The sequence below is a fragment of the Myotis brandtii genome, unplaced genomic scaffold, assembly GCF_000412655.1.
Source record: "Myotis brandtii unplaced genomic scaffold, ASM41265v1 scaffold1120, whole genome shotgun sequence".
In the NCBI taxonomy this organism is placed as follows: domain Eukaryota; kingdom Metazoa; phylum Chordata; class Mammalia; order Chiroptera; family Vespertilionidae; genus Myotis; species Myotis brandtii.
Window position 1 is genome coordinate 709,360 of NW_005353839.1, and position 22,859 is coordinate 732,218.

At 48.8% G+C, this 22,859-nt stretch overlaps 1 protein-coding gene across 2 annotated transcripts in view; it reads left to right on the plus strand.

Moving 5' to 3' along the window:
* KCNJ10 (potassium channel, inwardly rectifying subfamily J, member 10) overlaps positions 1 to 22,859 on the plus strand; it is a 38,047-nt gene that overhangs the window by 8,014 nt on the left and 7,174 nt on the right. Inside the window, exon 1 of one of the 2 annotated variants that reach the window (XM_005857773.2) lies at positions 21,382 to 21,397. The exons of the other annotated variant lie outside the window; for it this stretch is intronic. The gene's annotated coding sequence lies outside the window, so the exon portion shown is untranslated. Of the gene's footprint in view, positions 1 to 21,381; positions 21,398 to 22,859 lie in introns of those variants that run through there. 2 annotated transcript variants of the gene reach the window in all.

The following is a 22,859-nucleotide window of genomic DNA, read 5'->3' on the forward strand; positions in this document are numbered from 1 at the left end:
TCTGTTTCTTTGTTACCAATGTTGTGGCCTCACCCCATAACAAAGAAACAGAATTTCTGGAGGATGCTCTAGGAGTTTGTAGTCTATAGGTGAGCCACTGCCTCGTGTGCCATTTCGAGAAAAGCTTCCCCCTGTCTGCTTCCTAAGACTTATTTCCTTTACTACCATTGCTGCTGGAACCATCCCTGCCCTCCCAGGTACAATGAGGCCCTTTTTTCATCCTCAAGTACTACAGCCACAAGCTTCTTTGTTGGTTCTTGCTCCTGTGTATCCTTCTGTTCCCTTGGGCACCAGCCAGGGAGTCACCTGGAATTGTGTTAAACTGTTAATCCCTGGGCCCACTACAGACCTACTCAAGAGTCACTGGAGTGGTAATACACTTATCAATTGATTCTTAAGTACACTATACCTGGATGCTAAAAGCCCTTGGATCTAATTGCCACGTAGGGCCAAGACTCCTGCAGGCCAGGAGTTTGTTACTGCAGCACAAACTAGCTTGCACTGACTAACACACTATACTAAACAATGCATGGTGATGGCCATATGTTTGTATAGAGTACTCTTCTCCCTTCCCACCGGCCTCCACCTCAGTTATTCACTCACCTTCCTTTTTATGAGAGGAGCAAACCCCCTTCTTCAGTCCAGATCACTCCTCTTTCCCCAGCAACACCTTTCATCCCCCTTTCTCCAAACATACCCCACCACACTTAGCAGATTGAGGCCTTTTCCCATATTTTCATTTGTTTATTTTTCTACAACTATATTTCATAATATTTATTTCAGAAGGCAGGGAACTCTTTGTACAAACAGACTTCCATTTGCAGCCAGCTCCTTCATAAAATAAACAATTGTAAGCATTTTTAGAGGGGGACACATTAAATCTCAGTTTTAAAGGAACCTAAGGGAGTTTGTTATTTAAAATGATCATGTTAAATCATTTGTGAAATAAATAATCTCTCTCCCTGCTTGCATAGACAATTAATCTATCTTTTAAAAATTTTCATAAACACAGGATGTGTGTGCATGCGTGTGTATGTTTGAGTGTGTATCTGTATCTGGTATAGTCTAATGTGAGAGCATCAGTAAAGTGCCTAATAGAGTGAAATGGGTGATTAGCTTCTACTTAAAGGGCTTTTTTCCTTCCACTGATGATGGCAAGAGGGCAGGAAAAATGATTAACAGGTTAGAAGCAGACTGTGAGGAAAGACTAAAGGAATTATGGATATTTGCCTGGAGCCAGAAGGCTGATATGTAGTTAATTACAGTCTTCAAGTTAATGAAGCAATATTTTATGGGTGATAGGGAGCAACTGTGTTTTTTTATTCCAAGAACAAGAAGACCTTATGTTACAAAAGACAGACTGGATTCAAAGTAAGAATTTTGAATGGAGAAGTTTGAGGATGGAGAACTCAGCCCTGAGGGAGATCATGGAATAACTCTCTGCGTGTTTAATAGTAAATAAGCACCTTCACGTGGGGCTTCATGACACTCAACATACACAGCAAACACTGAGTATGTTACAATCTCTGTGCCTTTTCTCCTTCTGTCCTCCCAGCTGACATTCCCTCCTTCTTTCCATCTATTTGTCCAAACCCTTCTTGTCTTTTCACCCCTAGCTTATTATAAAGTGTTCCTTCTCCACAGCTCACTCTCACCTCTTGACTTTCACCATACATTCTTTTGTTAGAGTGCACTAATTAAGATGAGCTAATTTTTCTAATTTAAGCCACTTCCAAATGTCAGTGGCTTAAAAGATAAGAGCTCATTTTTTTATTCACATGAAGTCTGCTTGAGAGTTTGTCAACTCTCCCAAGCAGTCCATGTTAAGCAGTGACTTGGGGATTCTGGCTCTTTCCTTTTTGTGGACTTATGTGAGGGGTGTGGCAGGGGAAAAGTGTGATGGGTAGTCCCAGGTTAACTCCTAACCAGGGGTCCTCAAACTACGGCCCGCGGGCCACATGCGGCCCTCCGAAAACATTTATCAGGCCCACCGGGTGTTTTTTCCGCCGCTGTGTGCATAGGAATTTGTTCATAGTTTTTTTTTAAAACTATAGTCCGGCCCTCCAACGGTCTGAGGGACAGTGAACTGGCCCCCTGTTTAAAAAGTTTGAGGACCCCTGTTCCAGGGGCTGCAGACCACACTTTGAGAATTCCTAGTCGAGAGGAACCTTGGCCGACCTGGCTGGTCTCCCCCAGCTGCCATGGCCTTTTGAACGTTTCCACTAGGGATGAATTATGGGGCCATAGTTAGTCATGTGGGTTCTGGAGGCAGACTACCTACCTGAGCTTGAATCTCAATTTTACCGCTCACACGCTGTGTGACCTTGGGCAAATTATTAACATCTCTGTGCTTCCGTTTCCTCATCTATGAACTAGGGCTTTAAAAAAGTGCCTGCTTTGTAGAGTTGCTGAGAACTAAATGACAGAACACTAGAAAAGGGCTTAGCATAGTGCGGAATAATGTTAGTTCTTATTCAACTCTTACCCCTGAGTCCCCTGCCCATTGGCCCAGAGAGCAGGGAGCTACAGAGGTGATTTTTTCCTACATTCCAGATGGGGCTTCTTGGCCCAGAGAGGGAACGTACCTGTGCCAGGTCCCAGGGACAGTCACCAGGATTGTTGGGCCCTGAACCCCGAGTTCTAACTCCAAGCCCTGTGCTCTTCCACCAGACTTTTCCAGGGAGTAGGGGGGAACCCCAGGTCCTGAGACGGGGAAAGAAGCAGACCTTACCTTTCCCCCAGCAATTCAGGTGAGCCAGTCAGGGCCCATGGGAAGAGAGCAGGGAGCCTTGAGGGCAGAGAGCAGGAGGACTTCCTGACATCCCAGCAACCTACAGAGGAGAGAGCCGGACAAGCTTAGCCCAGAGATCTTGCTGGTTCACCTTGTGGGGAACAGTTCTGTGAAGTGGCCTCGCCCTCTCTCCTGGGGTCACTGGCCCTAGGGACAGGGTGTCTGTGACTGGGCAATACTACCTCTCCTATGGTGCCCCCAGCCCCTCCAGGGCATCGTCTGCTCTCAGCGGTCCCCTCTCCAGACCCCATTCTTTCCCAGGCTCCCCTGGCCTGGCCCTCAGTGCTGAGGCACCACAGAGCAGGCACTGCACCGGGGAAAGACAGCTGGTGGGGCTGGGGTGATCTTGGGGTGCAGAGGGGCGGGAGTCCCGGGCAGAAGAGGAGCCTCTCCCACAGCGGGGGTGGGGGGGTGGGGAAGGGGTTGAGGCAGATGGGGAGACAGACAGATATACACTGAGGAAGAGCTAGTCCTGGCTCTTGGGCCTTAAGCTGGGCTGCAGGCACCCCACCTTCCTTAGAAGCCCAGGACCCCCTCCCCGCCCCCACGCACACACTTTCTGGAGGCTCCGCTCCCACCCGAAGCCCCCAAGCTGACAACTCTGAGACGTGGCGGGCTGAGGTTTGAGGTCTTGCTGTCTGCTGCTCCGTTCTTCTCCTGCCCACAGAATTCCCTTGAATAAAGGGTAAAATTGAGGCAGAAAGTGGGTGGCCTCAGATGCCCACTGCTTCTCTCCGGGACCTGCCTGGAACCAAGGGGCCTCCCACGGCCCTCCCCCATCCCACCAGTCCCCGTAGCTTTTTCCACTTGGAAAATCCTTTCTGGCGAGTGGCAGGTTTGGGGACTCTGGTCCAGTCTCCCTGCCCTGTCTCCTGGGTAGTGCCTGCCCCCCCAACCCCCCAACCCCTGTGGGCTAAGATCAGTTCAGTCTCAGCCCTGCCCCACCCCCTGCCTCCCCTGGCGTGGCCAGCAGCCCCCTACCTCCCGCCCTGGGCTGTGGGACAGGGAGAGGACTGAGGGGCTGGCTCTGCATACTAATGTCCTGCCCATTGTCAAAGCCCCTTTGTGCCAGAGAGCTCCATTGAGGCGGCTCAGGGGCGGGCACAATGGGGGCTCTGTCCCCAAGTTCCCCCGAACAGTCACCTGCTTTCAGAGCCTCCCTCCACACCACCCCCCACACGCCCCAGTGTCCGGAGGGCCCAGAGAGCCTGGGGGAGTGGGCCCAGGGCTGGGTGGGGGGAAGGGTAGGAAGTCCCCACCCCCACCCCCAGGCTGGGGAAATGGGCACTTGGAGGGGAGAGGCCCAGCTGGCAGGGCAAGGGCAGCTTGTGGATGGAGTTGAAACGCAGGTTCTGTGCAGCCAGCGGAGAGGAGGAGAAGGGACACAGCCTGCCTGCTCCTTGGTTCGTCGTGCCCAGCTGGGCCTGGCTGCTACCTCTCCCCCTCCACCCACCGCAGGACTCATATATGCAGAGGCACACAGGCACACACTCATCTATGCAGCCCCACACATGGCATGGGCAGGGGGGGCGGAGGGGGGGGGCGAAATGCCCAGACACAGCAGCTGCCCCAGGCCCACAGATCTGCATGCCCGCCACCATTCACTCGCAGATGCCCCTACACCTCCCCACCCCTCCTCTCCCCCTGCACCCCCTCCACCAGCCTCAGCCAGCTCAGCACCTCTCCGCCCTCCCTTCATGCCCTCTCTGGCCCCTGCTGCTCCAACACAGGTTATAACAAGTTTGCACTTGTTGTGACCTCAAGAATGTGGCCCTGGGGCGGGGAATGTCCGGCTGCCCCAAACCCACTTGCTTATTCGTTAACCACAGACTCGGCCTATGCTGAACTCTGAGCACAGTGCCCCTCATCTGACCATGGAGGAGGTGGGTGGGCAGGGCCCCGTCCCCCACCCCCAGCTGAGCCAAGCATGCAGGAGGTGCTCTGCTGGCATGACGGGACCCTGGCTGCTACAGCACAGGCCCAGGGGGGCCACCCTCGCACCGGCCCAGTGCATGTGCATATGTCACAGCCCCTCATGGCCCTGGGAGGTGGATGGGACAGTTGTCATGTCCCCTGTGAGAGATGACATGATGTGTCCAGGTGGAAAGCCTGGAATGAGAATGAAAATTCCTTGCCTCTAGGTGGTTTTGAGTGATTTTTGAGGGTCATTATCTGCTTCTTGGCTTCACTCAGATGACCCCTGTGGAGTTTCACTGAGCAATCTTTACCCACCTTTCTAGGGAAGGAGTAGGGGGCATGGAGAGGTGGTGAGTAGGGAGAACAACAGGTACAGGAACCTTAACTAGGATTCTGGTCTAGAAAGAACCTCAAAAGGTCACCTTGACCCTTCCACTGTCCCTAGGCAGGGTGACCTAGATCTCTTCATTCCTGACTCTCCCCCTACCCCACGCCTCTGCAGGCTCGGGATGGCTGGGGAGAAAGCCCCACTGCCTTCTTGCTCGGGTTGAAGAGTCTGCGATCTCTATTGACTACATGGCCTTCATGATGCCTGGCTCTGACCCTCCCTGCCAACATCCTATGTCTGTATAAGGTTCTGTAGGGGGTGTCCATGCCTCTCCCACCATTCTGGTCGGGGCACCTTCTGGAAGCCCAGAGCGGGTGCCCTAGCCCTCATGGCCCTGGGAGGTGGATGGGACAGTTGTCATGTCCCCTGTGAGAGATGACATATGTGTCCAGGTGGAAAGCCTGGAACGAGAATGGAAATTCCTTGCCTCTAGGTGGTTTTTAGTGATTTTTGAGAGTCATTATCTGCTTCTTGGCTTCACTCAGATGACCCCCTGTGGAGTTCTCACTGAGCTATCTTTACCCACCTTTCTTGGGAAGGAGTAGGGGGCATGGAGAGGTGGTGAGTTGGGAAAACAACAGGTACAGGAACCTTAACTAGGATTCTGGTCTAGAAAGAACCTCAAAAGGTCACCTTGACCCCTAGGCAGGGTGACCTAGATCTCTTCATTCCTGACTCTCCCCCTACCCCACTCCTCTCCAGGCTCGGGATGGCTGGGGAGAAAGCCCCACTGCCTCCTTGCTGGGGTTGAAGAGTCTGCGATCTCTATTGACTACATGGCCTTCATGATGCCTGGCTCTGACCCTCCCTGCCAACATCCTATGTCTGTATAAGGTTCTGTAGGGGGTGTCCATGCCTCTCCCACCATTCTGGTCGGGGCACCTTCTGGAAGCCCAGAGCGGGTGCCCTAGAAGGGGAGTTAGGTGGAGGGCCGACCGGGACCCCAAGGATTTGAAGGCTGCTTGCACCACGCTGTGCGGGGACCTGGGGTGGTGGATGGGCCACAGCTGCAGAAACGCCGCCAGGCGGAGAGCTAAGCTGATATTGGTTTGCTTATCTGCTAATCCTATCGAACACTGAGCTGCAGCTCCAGGGTGTTTTCCTCACATCAGAATGGCACACACCCTGGCAGGGCCTTTCCATTCCTTAGCCCTGCTCCTCACCTGGAATGTTCCCTCTGTGGCTGCAGGACTTTGCTGAAGCCACCTCATCCAGAACACGCCGCCCCCGCCCTCATACCCTGGTGTGGTTCTTCTGCCTCCAACTGCCCCTTCCAATGTCCCCTGTCGGAGAGAGAGTCCACCGGAAATATAACTTCACCCTCCCCAGCTGCACTCAGGGGCGTGCAGCTCTGGCTACTGAGAGAGGGAGGGCAGGGATACGGTCACCTCTGAGTCTATTCTGCATCTAGTCAGTGTCTTCACACCACCCCTACCCCATCCTTCTCTTAAAACAAGGAAACTGGATAAGGAATAAGTAGAAAGTTGGGGAAGGGGTAGATTCCTACCAGGGTGACCCCCTTAGAATACTCTGAGGGTCAGAGGTTGTTCCCCATACATGAACCAGGAGCCCCGAGAAGGAAAGGAAGTTGGCTCAGGGAAGGTGGCTCCGTTCCCTGAATATGCGCCCTAAGTATAAGGTCCCTGTGGGTCTCTAGCTCCACGAAGGGTAAAGATCAGAATACACTGCTTAGGCAACAGCAGGTAGCTTTTGACATAACAGGAAGCGGGTCCAGGGAATCAGGTATTACTAGGCAAAGGGGAAGGATGGAAAGAGAACTCACACCCCCTGATGAGAAAGAGAGGTGTCCTATTGAACAAAGGCTGGTGGCTGGGCGGGGGAGAGAGTCCCAAGGTCGCTCGGAGCCCCTGGAGACTGTGGGATTTCCAGGTGTTTCAAAGACGTCCCTGCCCACTTCCACACTCCCAGCCGAGAGCAACATTGAATCTGCCCCCTCTCTATGGGCCAGCTACTTGCCATTTTTTCGTGATCTTGATGGCGTTTCTGGGCCAGATGCTAGCGGGGTGGGGAGGATTCCTGATACCTGCTGATGGGTGGGGCACATCGGACACCTCCTGGGCTGTAGCTGTGGTTGGACAGGGGAAGAGTTCAATGGATAATGTTCCAAGGTTGGCTCCCACCACCTGGCCCTTCAGCACCCCAGGGCCAAGAAAGGATCTTGTAGGAAGAGGGAGACTGGGACGAGGAAGAAGGCCAAGGTTACTGCCCTGATCCTGATTAAAGTCACATGTGCTACTCGCTAGCTGTGTGGTCATGGGCAAGTTACTCAGCGTTTCAGACCTGGGCTGCTTCTTCAGTGAAATGAGGGGTTGAATGGGATGACCCCCGGTGCCTCCCAGCATGGGTGTCCTATGTCAGTGCGCTGGCAAGGTGAGAAGCATGGACCTCCGTTTAAGTAGACCCGGGTTCAACTTCCTAGTGGTCCTTCTGGGCCAGTCAGCTATAGTTTCTTAGTCTGGTTTCCACACCGACAATATGAGGGGAACGGCACTACCCACCTCCTAGGGAGGATAGGACGATGTGGTGCACAAACTCTCAGCACAAGGCCAGCTCATTGTAGGGCCTGCGAGGGGGGGAGGGTAGTCCCTGGCACTGTGGCAGCACAGAGGAGGGGCCTCACATCCTTCTGGGGGTTTGGGCATCCGAAAGGGCTTCCCAAAGGAAGTGAGGCCTAAAGTGGGTGTAGAAATTAACCAAGCAAGGTGGGAAGAGGAAGAGAGCTCCATGGACGAGGCCCTGTCATTTGCCAAGAACTGTTGTTGGTAAGAGAAAGCAGAGCCCAGTCGAGAGCTGAGAGCAGCTTAGTGAGGCTGGAGGACAGTGTTGTGAGGGGTGGGTAGAGGATGGAGAACACGGGCACTGGAAAGGCCAGCGAGGTCAGGTTATTAAGGCCTCTGTCCCACCTATAACCCTAGGGGCTTCAGAGCTGGTGCCCCTCTGCTTCCCCTCCATCTTCCTTTTCCTACTCCTCATCTCCTTTTCTCCCAAGTCTCAGTCCTCTTGTCCTTGGTCACTGGGCACAAAGAACCACTGGGCTCCTCAGAAGGACCTCAATGGTCCAGGGAGAAGCTCAATCCAAAGTCGTCCTACTCTGGAACAGTTTTTGGCCCCTGCCTGAAGTTTTCTGTCTCTCTGACACTATGAAAGAGGAACTTATCTCCCACAGAAGACTCTGGATTTCTGGCATTGAGGCCCTACTGTTAAGTATCGTGCCTTGGTTTCCCCATCTGGACCCCTCATTACAGAGAGTTGGGAGAGGGCAGTGTGGAGTGAGGACTGAGGGACACTAGGGAAAAGATGGCTCTTCAGCTTGGAGTAAAGGCTGCTGGGGAGACCAAATTGGTGCCCTCAACTGTTGCGAGGTTGACACTTCAATAGGAAGCTTGGAAGGAAAACTTCCCAGGGAGGAAGCATGTTACACACCAAAAAGGGGCCTGAGGGAGGAAAAAGGAATGTAGACCAACCCTATAGATTCTTTTAAGGAAAAAAAAAAAATATATATATATATATATAGCACCGAGGAGGATACAAAGATGAACAAAACAGAGGTTAAGAACCAGTTCAGAAAAGATTCTATTTGGGAAGATGGGCAGGGTTCTTCCTGGAAGGAGTGGGAAGATGAAATTACTCCTATGGGAGCTGCTCCTGAGGGTCCTTCCACACGGGCGGGGGGAGGGGGAGTGACTCTCCTGCCTCCCCTCTACACTCTGTCTTGGACCCCCTCCAAAGGCCCAAGGCCTCCCTCACCCCTAGCCAGTGCAACCTATAGGATCACAGAGAAGAAAGTGTATAGAGAAGAGGTGTTGAGCTGGGATCTAGTCTGCCTGCCTCTCTTCTCGCAGGTAAGGAACCCCACTAGTCCCAGGACCCTAAGGAGCAGGTCCCATCAGCTTGGCCCCTCTCTGGTTTCTCAGACTCTGGTAGCATATCTGGTGACAGCTCAGTGGCTCACTGGCCTCCACCCCAAAAACCTTATCTCCAGAGGCCTGGCCATACAGGGCTTTGAGAAGCCTGCCAGCTGCCTGGAGCCACCGAGGCTGGGGACAAGAAGGAGGGCAAGGGGCCAAAGGGCAGTGGCCGAGGAACTTAGCTCCAGGCAGCTCCCCTCACTGTTCACCCCCCTCTCAGCAGCGGGGGAGAGTTTTGAAGGGGGCCTCCTCTTGGAATTATAGGGAGGTGGAATGAAGCACAGGGGGTTGGAAGCTTCCTCCAATTCTGGGGCTATGGTAAACGCTACCCCACAAATCACTGTTCCCCTAGAGAAAGGAGAAATAAGGCATCATCAATCCCACTAGGGTGTGGAAAAGCAACGTGACAAAATCCACGAAACTTGAGACAGAGGTTCTGGCTCAGCTGTTAAATGACTGTCAGCAGGTCACTTTACCTGTCCAAGCCCTTGTTTCTCTAATTTAGTAGATACTATCCTTCATCTGCAAAGTAGGATAATAGTAATATCATATATTTGTCTAAGGGCCTTGCAGATTTCACATACTTTCTCTCCTGTAACCCTGACCACACAATGGGAGGTTTTATTGCCTCCTTAGGTGAAGAAACTGAACCCTGGAGAGATTAAGAGATTGACTGAAGTTCCCATAGCTAGTAAATGACACAGACCAGGATGGCAAATAGTGGGAAAGAAAAATAGATAGGGACCTTTGGCTGTGACCCAGACATGCCAGGATAACAAATAGGTTTCATCTGTTAGGCCAACTCCATTTGATTGAAAATGGCTCTCGGTATCACCACGTTGAGAAAGATTCTGAGGCTCAGTGAGAAATCAAGTGCTGTGATGAACTAGTGATATCTGTAAAGGGCAAGGGACAGGGTGAGTGGTGGCCCACATGCTGTCTGTTAGACATTCCTAGCCCATAATTAGAGCAGGGGTTTCAAATCCAAGTCTTTTCTTTCTAAAAAATATGTTTTTATTGATTTTAGAGAAAGCGGAAGGGGGAGGGATAGAGAGATAGAAACGTCGATGAGAGAGAGACATTGACTGGCTGCCTCCTGCCTGGCTCCTACTGGGGATCAAGCCCGCAACCCCTGCATGTGCCCTGGCCCGGAATCGAACCAGGGACCTCTCGGTTCATGGGTGGACACGACACTCAACCACTGAGCCACAGCGACTGGGCCCAAGTCCTTTTTAAATACTAATCAATCAAGCTAAATGAAAAGGTACCAGCTTAAAAAGAAAACTAAGATGTAGTCTCTGCCCTCAAAGAGCTCACAATCTTTCGAGAAGGACAAAGGTGCTATCTCGATGATGTGGCAAAATGTCCTAGCAACATAGAGGAAGAGTAAGTCCTTGTGGAGGGCATTCTGGGCAAAGGGAACTGCATAAGCGAAGCCCTGGGACACGCAAGTGGAGTGTAGCCATGTTGGAAGAACAAATGGAAGTATCAAAGGAGAGGCCATGAAAATTAGGCTGGAATCAGAGGGTGGAGGGGTCTATGCCAAGAGTCTGGGTTTCATTACAAAAGCGGTGGGACTCATGAAAGGATTTAAAGCAAGAGCAGTGGGAAGGCCCTATGGCAGCTGAGGTGGGTGGAGGTGAGGAAAGTGAGGCCCGGGCAGGAAGAGCAGATCATCGCAACATTTCGGGTGACAGAGAAGATGAGGCTGGATGAGGGAAGCCTCCAAGGAGGTGGAGAGGAGCCCTTAGAGGCAGAATTGACACGACCTAGTGACCAACTCGATGAGGGGCAAGACAGAAAGCCAGGGAACTAAACGGATGGTGATGCTGTGAACAAGAAGGGAAGCAGAAGGTATTTGAGGAGAGAGGACATGAGTCTGAACACATGAAAGCTGGAATGACTCACATAGAGGGAGCCTGTCAGTACTTGGACAGACAGGCAGAGGTGAGGTGGAATCCACAGGCGGGGCTGAAACAGCTGAGGAAGGGAGAGTAGAGTGGTTAGAGATGAGAGCCAAGGGTAGATCCCTGAGAAATACCAACAGGTAAGGGTCAGAGGAAAGACCACAGCAAGAGAGATTGAGCAAAAGTAATAGAGAGGGGCTCTGGCCAGTGTGGCTGTGGCTCAGTTGGTTGAACGTTGTCCTGTGCAGCTAAAGGTCACTGGTTTGATTCCCATTCAGGGCACATGCCCAGGTTGTGGGCTCTGCATGCGGGAGACAGCCGATGGAGAAACATCAATGTTTCTCTCTTTCTCTCTCTCCCTTCCTCTTTTTCTAAAATGTCAATAAAAACATATTTAAATTAAAAAGTAATAGAGAGGGAACCGGGAGGACAAGGTCAGAGAGTACCACTGACACTCTCCTCATATTTAGTGCTTCACAAAGCTCTTACATATATGCTCTCCACGCATTCTCCCAATACCGTTGTGAAGAAAGTATTATTAGGTCCTTTTTACAAACAAAGGAAATGGAAACTCAGTGATTTGCCCCAAATCACGCAGCCTAGAAGTGGCAGGGCTTCGTAACATCCATTCAAGTTCTACAAAATCAGTGGATCCCCCACATCGCAGGATGAACCAAATAAAAGTGTCAAGAACAGACGGGTTGGTCATCAGTTTCAAATGCTGTAAAGAGCCTGCTGGGACCAAGGACTGAGAAAACAACCTTGGATTTAATGACTGGAAGGTCAGCTGTGACCTTGGAGAGAGCTCTGTGCTGTTCAACTGCCACCCGACCTGGCTGTGTGCATCAAGTGGAATTATTTCCGATGTGTTTTGTAGACTGCAGAGCTTCATGGTCTACAAGTGGCTGGTACTCCTATTTTTACTGTTATTAAATATTAGCAGATCGAACCATCTGATATTGCTGATGTGGGATACAAGTTTTTAAATTGGCAATTTCATGTGGTTCAACCTAAAAGTAAAAGGAGTAGGCTGGGGTGGGGGAGTCTATGAGAGAAGGCCAGCTACAGAGCCAAGGCCTGCCCTGTGGGGCTGGGGAGCCCTGCCCCCTGGTGGTAGGGAGGTAAATCTTCAGAGCTGAGCAGAGAGGGGCAGGTACCTGATGAAGCTTCAAGTTTGTAGGCGTTCCCCTCATCGCCTGGCTACCCCTGCCCTCATCTGTAATCTTATCAGCCTCCTATGCTGTAATAGCTGGGCGGGGGTGAACTCTCTCCAGGGGACTCTGTCCGGAAGAATACTTCTAATCTCTAAACTGGTATGAGCCCCTCCATCAGTATCTTTGGGGATCAGTTGGATATAGATTCCCTCTGTGGAGAGTCTCAGGAGCTGAGGCCAGATGACGCGTGATTAGAGGGCCAGGGAAGGCTGGCACACGAACAAGAGATCCTGAATAGACATCTGGGTCATCGCCTTGTTTCCACCTAACTCAGCCCAGACCCTCCGAGGTCTCCCCGTGTCCTTGGGAACCTCTTCAGTGTCTCCTGTCTTACTGATAACAATAGAATAACAATGACAATAGAGGTTGTTACTATTCATGTCATTGCTTCCAGCGATATCATAGCACTGATACGGACTTTTCTAGCTTTTCAGTGGAGGGAAGGAGGGATGGGTTAACATCGGGCAGATGTTCTTCTGAGGTGAGAACCCAGATGGGGCCAGGCCAGAAGGCTCTCAGAATCGCCAGAGCTGGGGCTAGGGAGGCCGTGGTGCATCCTTTGTCCTAAGCTGAACTCTGCCCGGTGCCAAGCTCCTCACACAGGACCAGGATGTGCAGCCCGCTGCCCCAGACAGCGGGTAGGAGCAGACACCGTGGCCCAGTGATGACTTGGGGTGGGGTGGAGGGAGTGGGCAGATGCATCAAAGAGGCAGTACTCATGTGCCAGGAAGTCATCCTCTCTCTCTGCTGGGGACAGGGGGGTTCCTGAGATGCCCCTCTGGGCAATTCTCTGAAGGCACTGCCTGGGATTGGGGCAGAGGAAGGGGCAGTGGTCCTGGTCAGCCCACAGACAGGCAGGCGTGGTTTCTGGACAGAGGAGAACATCTGACATGGCCCCATCGCTGTGTCCCTCCCTCGCATGGCTGGAAAACACGCAGGGGGATCAGAAGGGCCAGATGGAGGTCACGGCTCCCAGGAAATGCTCTGAAGGCTTTTATCCTCTCTTTTGATCAGACTATGAGAACTTTCCAAACGTTGACACAAGGGAAGAAAAGCCTATTCTTCCCTGGGCCAGGGCCTTGGTGTCAGGCCGAGGCTACAGGATGGGAGGGAAGGGGATGGAGACCTGAGGGTGGGGGGCAGAGGCAACAGTGACTCAGCTGGCAAGGCAGGCCCCGGACACACACACTGCCCTCTGTTTCCCCACCTCAAGATGTGTGTGCATCTGGCCTTATTTCTACTTGTTTATTTCTCTTCAGGGCAGGACAGGAGGGAGATTAATGAAGAAAGACATCAAGTTTGGAAAGAACCCCAAACCCAACTCCATTCATCTTCCAACCTTGAGGGCTTACATAATCCTGCAGAGCTTTTCTTACTGCCTTCCTCTTAGACCCCTCGTTCTCATTTCTTCCTCCCTCTCTCTCACTGAGAACACCTGAAACCCCAGAAATGCTTCTTTTCAGTCTGCAATGCAAGCTGACCTCCTTCTGGAGGCTTCTAAGGTTGCTATTCAAGTTGGGCTCCATATCTAAAAAAGAGCTACATGGGTGGTGAGGAGGCTGAGTAGCTGTTTCCTCTCTCCACTGAGGCCAGTGGGAAGGATGGGACCAAAGTACAGAGGAAGGGACCCAGGCTGGGCAGAGAGTTTTATTCTTCATCTTTAAAAAATAAGTTTTTATTGATTTCAGAGAGAGGAAGGGAAAGGGAGAGAGATAGAAACATCAGTGACGAGAATCATTGATCGGCTGCCTCCTACACACCTCCCTCTGGGGATTGAGCCCACAACCCAGGCATGTGGCCTGACTGGGAATCAAATCGTGATCTTCTGGTTCATGGGTCGAAACTCAACCACTGAGCAACACCGGCCCGGCTGGGCATAGAGTTTTAAAGCAGGAAGTGACCTTGATAATCCTTGAACAGTGTCTCCCAAACTGACCCAGCAATTCGTTCTGAAAGGCAGAGGAGAGGGAATTACACCCAAAGGATACAGAGGTGCGCCATAAACTGGACATCTTTAGAATCTGTTTTGCCTTATAAATTATGCAATTTTTTATTTTACTCCATCATATATCATTTAATATTAAAATAAGATTTTACTTCAAAATCTTTTTTTAAAATATATTTTATTGATTTTTTAGAGAGGAAGGGAGAGGGATAGAGAGTTAGAAACATCGATGAGAGAGAAACATCGATCAGCTGCCTCCTGTACACCTCCTACTGCGGATGTGCCCGCAACCAAGGTACATGCCCTTGACCGGAATTGAACCTGGGACCCTTCAGTCCGCAGGCCGATGCTCTATCCACTGAGCCAAACCGGTTAGGGCATTACTTCAAAATCTTTGAGTAAAATTGACATTTCTGGAACACATGAAATTGAATCCTGCTGCTTTGAGTACGTCCCGGCACACTAGTTTGAGGCATGTGAAACTAACCCAATACCCTTAACCCACAAGTAAGGAAACAAAGGCCTGTGAGGTTCAGAGACTTGCCCAGGGTCACTGCTAGACCCTGGCAGAGTTGAGATTGGCTCCTGACTCTTGCTTCTTAGTCCAGCCCACTCTCCACCCAGCAATGCTGCCTCTTAGTTCCTGGCAGGGTCCTCAAACATGCTTGTGCCTGATTCTCTCACTCCATCTCGAATGTTATGCTGGGCATGTACCTTGCTCAGCTGTCTAAGATGAGGGTGGGCTCAGAGACCAGCCTGGCCTCGGCTTCTGAGGCTGATAGCGCTTCAGACTCCTCTGTTTGTACACAGGGCTCTCCAACACATAGCATTTGAGCAGGACGGGCAGACACTGGCACAGAGGGTGAGCTGGGACATCCCTGTTTCTATCCACCTATTCATTATCTATACTTCACAGTGATTGGGTCAGAAATACTTTCAGCCTACAATGGTTGAATTAGTTAATAGTTATAGTGAAAACTGCCTATCTGGCTCTATTTCCAAGTTCCTACCATAAACTGAGAGGCTGTTTGCTAGAGGGAAGAATTAGGGAGAATAGGAGGCTGCAGGGCTTAGAATGCCTCTGTTGATGATGTAGACACACGGATGGAGACACAGCTTGGTACAGAATTTGAAGGTCAGAGTTGTGATTAGATGGATAGCATACTATTCCTCCATATCACCATCTTCAAAAATCAGCTCTCCAGGATGCAACACAGGAGACTGAGAAAACTATAAGAAGGGACAGTCCAGACCAATGTGTAGTAGGGAACGAAAAGACAAAGAGGAAGCTGCAAAGGAAGACAGAAGGGGGAAACACTTCAGTAACAGCATGAACTATCAGAGGGGCCAAGCTGGGCAGCACAGATGACAGGCGATGTGGGAAGGGAGCTGGGAGCTGAGCCCAAAGGAGGGAACTAGGGAGGATAAAGACATGCCATGCAAACCCAGGAGAAGGAACTCGGGATAAAGCAATGGCCAAGAGCCTCACCACAACCATCAGACAGCCTGGCGTCATTGCCGCTGAGCTTTCGCACCGGGCTGGCTCCTGCTCCCCTCCCTGAGCGCTGGGTGTCATCTCTGGTTGTTGAGTGTTGGATTTGGTCAGTGAAGGCAAGTTCACCATAGGATTCACCTGAAGGACTTTGGAACACAGCCAGAACCGGGTACGGATCTCTCAGTGAAGGCTAATTCAGCATAGGATTCACCTGAAGGCGTAGTAAAGGACTTTGGAACACAGCCAGAACCGGGTACGGATCTCAGCCCTGCTACTTCTAAGTTGTGTCACTTGGGCTCTCTGAACCTCGGTGTCATCAGTAATCACGGAGAAAAACTGTTCTACAGTTGTTGCAGCAATAAAATATGAAGTGCTGGTCTACAGCAGACATCAGTAAATGGCATTTCCCGCCTTCTCTCTCATGCCCCCTGGCTGGCCCTGGATTTTCTCCGTTATCCCCTTTGCTCACACTGCTCCCTTCCCTGGAAGGGCCTTCTCTTTGACCCCTAAGCCCCAATCTCCAAGGGTCCAAATCTTGCTTCTCCTTCAGGCCCAGTCCCATTGCCACTTTTCTCTATAAAGTCTTCCCTGCGTGAGACAGTCAGATATGCAGGAAAAACGCAACTCCTGGTAGTTACCATGTTTCCTGGTATAAATGATGGGTTGTGTGGGGAATTATATGAATTAGCATAAAAAAATCACCAACAACCTTGCCCAGTGCCTAGCCCAAAATAGGTGTCCAATGAAGGCATGTTAATTTCCTTCCCAGCCCTGCCCCCTTAAGCTAAATGTCGCCTTTCCGTTTGCAAACTTCCCTAGCATTTCTTCTACTTCACTTATCACTTCATGCCTCTTTCATGGTTGCCTCCCTTATTAGTTTAGAAGGTCCTCAAGGTCAGAATCTATATCTAACTCATCTCCATACTCCAGTGTCTTGTTTCAAATCTGGCACCAGTGCTAAAAAGGTTTATGAAAACACAGCTGAAACTGCATGGGTCTTTCTGTGTGGTAGGAAACATCATTACAGATGAGAACATTTGGCTCATTTGTATATCTATTAGCGTTGATAATTAATTATTGGGTTTCCGTGAATATAAGGAAAAAGAGAAAACATTGTAAGAAAAATCAAGAGAAGACACACAGAAAGGGGGAGTGAGAAGGCCCAGAGTGAGAGCAGCCCTGGACTAGAGGGAAGTTCGATTTGTCCTCCCCAGGACAAGAGCTTCCACACCCCCTTGCCCTACTGTGAGGTGAAGTCCATTCTCAATTCTCTTAGATTGGCCCCTACAGCTGGAGTCATTTGGGAGCCCCTTTCTGCTCATTCATTCACTCATAAAATACTACTTGAGCACCTACTATGTGTCATACATTGTGCTAATCATACATCAGGCTAATCAAAACGTACACATGAATCCTGTATCAATATGCTTATTTGTAGTAGAAGATGCATGATGTGCCAAATAGATATGCCATAAACAGTGTAGCTGGATATACAGTTGACCCTTGAACTATGACTGGAAGCCTTACGGATAACATAAACAGCCGATTCACACATATTTTGTATATGTATTATATACTGTATTTTTACAATAAAATAAGCTAGGGAAAAGAAAATGTTAATATATCATAAAAGAAATTACATTTACAGTATTTACTGAAAAACATTCACATATGCAATTTAACTCCTTGTTCAAGGGTCAAATGTATTTCTTCTTTTTTTCCTCACCTGAAGATATTTTCCCATTGCTTTTCAGAGAGAATGGAAGGAAAGGAGGGAAGTGGGGGGGAAGGGGGGAGAGAAAGAGAGACATTGATGTGAAAGACACATCAACTGGTTGCCTCCCGTAAGCGCGACTGAGGGGTGGGGAGTGAACTTGCAACCCAGGCACTTGCCCTTGACCGGGAATTGAACCTGCAACTATTCGGTGCATGGACCAATGCTCTAACCATTGAGCAACATAGACCAGGGCCATATTTCATTTTTTTACAAAAGCTTTATTGTTGGAAGTATTACATATGTCCCTTTCCCCCCATTGACCCCCTTTAGCCCGCCCCCACCCAGGACTTCACCATCTTATCGTCTGTGTCCATGGGTTATACATATATGCATACAAGTTCTTTGGTTGATCACTTCCCACTCACCCACCCTCCCCCGCCTTCCCTCTGAGATTCCACGAACTGTTAGATTTCCTTTTTTACAGCTGAGTAGTATTCCATTGTGTAAATGTGCCATAGTTTTTTTAATCTACTCATCCACCTATGGACACTTGGGCTGCTTCCAAATCTTTGCTATCGTAAGTAATGCTGCAATGAACATAGAGGTGCAAATACTAGTATTCTTTTGAATTAGTGTTTCATGTGTCTTTGGATATATTCCCAGAAGTGGAACTGCTGGGTCCATGATGATGTTTTAAAATAGGAATGTGTACAAGACCCTGCTTAGTAAATCCATGCTGGGCTGGAGGTGAGGAGAGAAAGACAAACTCTTTTTTTGATGGTCAGGGGAAACTTCAAAGGGGCAACTAACACTTGAGTTTTGAAAGATGAATAGGAGGTCCTCAGATAGGCATGAAACGGGGCGATGTGAAAGCAGGTCCAGAGGCAGAAAGGATGAAAGTGATGCTCTTTACAGGGCTGGAGTCCAGGGTCCATGTAGGACAGTGGTAAAGCCGAAAAGTAGAGACGGAATCAAGAAGGCCATGGATGCTGTGCTCAGAGGCTCGCAGCTTATCCTAAAAGCAGTGGAGAGCCTTGGGTCACTTTTGTCACGAAGCATCAGAGCAGTGCTCTTACCCCAGAGCAGTCCTGTACCCAGGAGAGGTTGATAAACCCATTCATGCTGGAGCATAAATGACTCATAAGCTCTCAGGTAAAGAAAGTGAGCTCTGGGTTAGCTACAGGCGAGAAGCAACAGGTGGGGATGGTATCTGCTGAGGGAACATGCTAGATATCACTGTAGGCATGACTGGCCTTTGTTTCAGGGAAAGATGCATTCATTCATTTTTTAGAGGAGGAAGAATTAATCTCTGTTTTTGTCTTTGTCTTCAGAATTCTTCAGATCTGTCTTTGGCATCTGACAGGGACCGTTTTTTGGGGAAACAGCACCCTCTAGAGCAGCGGTTCTCAACCTGTGGGTCGTGGGGGTCGAACGACCCTTTCACAGGGGTCGCCTAAGACCATCGGAAAACACATATATAATTACATACTGTTTTTGTGATTAATCACTATGCTTTAATTATGTTCAATTTGTAACAATGAAATTGGGGGTCACCACAACATGAGGAACTGTATTAAAGGGTCGCGGCATTAGGAAGGTTGAGAACCACTGCTCTAGAGGAAAGAGTATAGGTGTTTCAGGTGGGACAGTAACCACCATTTCTGGAGCTCTGGCTTGCTCCCTTCCCAGGGGTCTGGCTAGCTGGGAGTGGAGTGTAGCTGATTATTTATCTGCTTCTGACCCTTCTCACTGCTGAGAACAAAGATGCTTGGCTGTGGGTGGTGGCACAACAGCTGGCAGCACAACAGCTGGCAGCTGCAGATAACAGCTGGAGGCAGATCTAAAGGCTGGCAACAGCAGGCACAAAGCTGGAGGTGGCAATCACAACAGTTTTAGCCAGTAGCCTACATCTCCAGTGCCCACAAGTCAGTGGCCGTGACACTAGCCTCTAGAAGCTCCAGGCCCTGTCTTCTCTATCTCAGCTGTGATCATCCATACAGGGTACCACAGAGGCACCTCCTGAAAACACAGACCCATAAGAGTGAACCTGGGGAACACAGAAGCAGTTGCTATGACAAAGTTCTGGACCAGGAGCCAGAAGATCAACTCTACCATTAACCTACTTGGGGCAAACCTCTCTGAGCCTTAGTTTCTAATGAGGCCTTTCCCATTACCTCATGGTGGGGGGTGGATCAAATTACATATTTTATAAATCGTAAAGTGCTCTGTAATCAGAGACCATTATTTTGGTAATAAGCAAGGCTTTCCTTGAGTTCCAGGAGCTTCCATTTCCCCAGATACGTAGAATCTCTGCTCAGCACAAATAAAGCTGGACTTTGATCAAGAATCCCCAAATGTCACCATAGGAAGTGTCTGGGTAGAGATGGGCAGGCATTCTGATTCTCCGTGAGTGGAAGCTTAAGGACAATCTTTCAATCTCCCAACCAAAGCTTTCATCTCCTCTAAAGCACTCAGCTAACATATCCTCGAACACCTCCAGGAATAGTGCAATCACTACCTTTTGAGAAGCTCTTTCCATATTTGGATGCACTGATTGTTACAGTGTTCTTTGTCATATCAATATAAAATCCTTCCCCCTGTGGTTTGAACTCACTGCTTCTGTTGTTTCTCTTGGAGCTCAAAGAAAAGTCCAAATCCATTCAAGTAACTGTTCAAACAAAATATTTGCACACAGTCATCATATCCCTCAGATAATTTATTTTCCTGATTAAACTTCCACTTCCTTCAACCATTTCTTATATGATCCGTTCTGAATCCTTTCCTATCCTGATTGTTCCCTGATACTCGATAGTGCAGGTGTGGGATAAACAGAGCAGAGCAGAATCATCTACTTCCTTATTCTAGATACTTTAATTCAATGAGAGTAGCCTAAGATTGCATTGCTTTTCTGGCAACCAAAACACATAGGTAGTTCATACATGATTATTTTCTGCCAAAATTTATTTCCATGGTTCTGCTTTCCAGTCCAGAACTTGCTCAGGTAATTTTGGACACAAATATGTAACCCAACATTTATCCTTTTTGTTACATTTGGCTCACTCATCTGTCTTCTTTTGGATCCTTATTCTGCCCCCGACTTTGCATTTGAGATCTGTCCCAGCTTTGTGTCATCTACGTAATTGATGGCCATGTGTAAAAGGGCAAGTCCAAAGATAAAGTTTTCTGGTACATCACTAGAAAACTGATTCCAGGCTACCATAATGCACTCACCAGTACCATTTGATTTTTTATTTTTAACTCACCTACTAGCATGCTGTTCATTTTTCTCTGTCATATCCCCAAGGACATGAGAGATCTTGTAAAAAATCTTGCTTAGATATGCTTTATCTATTGCATTTATCTAATTTGCCAATTTGGTGACCTTGCTATAGAAGGAAATTGTTAGTTTGATGTAACTTGTTCTTAGTAACCCATGGTGGGTCCTACTGATAACTGCCTTTCCCTACCCAAGTATCACAATCTTAATGCTCCATCTAGAATCTTGTCTAGGATCAATATCTCGCCTGTTTGTCTGTAGTTTGTGAAATGTACCTCATTTTTCTTTTAAAATACATTTTTTGTTTGTTTTGTTTTCAGAGAGGGAGGGAAAGGGATAGAAACATCAATGATGAGAATCATTGATTGGCTGCCTCCTGCACACCTCCTACTGGGGGATCAAGCCTGCAATCTGGGCATGTGCCCTGACCGGGAATTGAACCATGACCTGGTTTACGGGTCAATGCTCAACCAATGAGCCACACTGGCCAGCCTCCCCCAACCCCCCATTTTTCTTATGAAAATTAAAATGTTCACTCATCCACAGCTTTCCACCACCTCCTCTGTTCTCTAAGAGTTTCTAAAAATCTCTTATAGAGGTTTTCCATCTTTTTGAGAGTTTGAGGACCAAATGAGAAGGCATACTAATGTATAAACTTTAAAATATATAGATGCAGGCATTGTGGTGATTTTTAAAAAATATATATTTTTAATTGATTTTTACAGAGAGGGAGAGGGAGAGTTAGAAACATCCAGAGAGAAATATCGGTCGGCTGCCTTCTGCATGCCCCCTACTGGGGATCAAGCCTGCAAACAAGGTACATGCCCTTGACTGGAATCAAACTTGGGACCCTTCAGTCTGAGTGCTGACGCTCCATCCACTGAGCCAAACCAGTTAGGGCGTGATTGTTTCTTAATTTACTACTACTGAGTACTGAATGGGACTTTACTGGGGCTCTACATAAGAATTCTTCAAACTTCAGAATTATAGAGCTTCCCTTTTGCACCAAAGTAGCTAAAGATATTGGGGGAGCGGATGACATGCAGGTCTGGCTGAACAGTCACTCAGGCAAAAGTGTCAAGTGAGTGGGGGCTGGTAAAATGGGCTCCTGGTTGTCTCTGAACATTCTGGGATTTTCATTCATTATAATCTCTAATTTAGTGCCTACTTGGGTGGATATATGACTGGACCCAAGTAATTGGTTCTCAAGGCATAAGACCATGGAGAAGATAGAGTAGTGAAGAATGATAAAATGCAATGGCTCAGACTTCTCAGAGAGGAGAATGTGATGAGCCTCTCTGTTCTCTAAGAAGGACCAAACTCTGCAGAGAACACTCTCTCATTCAAGAAGATCTGGTCATCAGCTTCAGGGTCAAAGGGTTCATGTGATTAAAAAATTCTCTCTCTCAAATCAATAAAATGTTTTTATAAACATTTTTCTCTGCTGGAAAAGCACAAGTTAGTTTTGGGGCAGGGGTGCCAGACGCCTTAAATTAAGTGAGCTGTCTTCTATTTCAGAGCCTGTCCCACTTCCTACTATTGGACATATAGTAATCCCAAATTTAAGCTTGTGCAGACAAAGCCACCAACACACACTCTTAATCCTCCTACTCACTCAGTCAAGGAAATTTTGCCACTTCCAATCTGGCATTTCTCCCAGTCCTTGGGGAAATGGATTGTTGCTTCTCCTCCACCATTGCTTATTTCTTCTACTTTTTCTGTCCTGCCTGTGTTCTTCCTAATACTACCCCAGACACCAGCCCAGCCCACAGTTCCCCAGATCATACAAATAAATGATGATGGTGGTGATGATACTAGTAACTAATACATAGTGAAATGGGCTTGGTGCTTAGAGAACATCTTGAAGGGTAGAAGAATGGGCAGTTTCTGTTATTTTCTGAGCTAGATGAATATCTCAGTATCAATATTGACTTGGGGCTAGGACAAAAAAAATGGAGAGATTAAGGGTGTGTGTTAAGGGGGATTGGCCTGCAAGGATCTCAACAGAGTAGTTGTTCTTGCTGATGTTATTCATGAGGGTGAGGAGGGATTTCAAAATTAGACACCTTCACAGAATTGGTTTGGTGATGGAGACCAGCAGAGGCCCACTTTCCTCTGGCACCATCTTCAAGGAACTGTGAACTTATTACTCTTTCCTCTCTGCCTTTCCTAAGAATTACAAATATTAGGATGTATTGTAATTGTTTACCGAACACATCTCTCTCACTAGACTGCGAGTTCTTGGAGAGCAAGGATGATGTTGTTTTCATCTTTGGCTT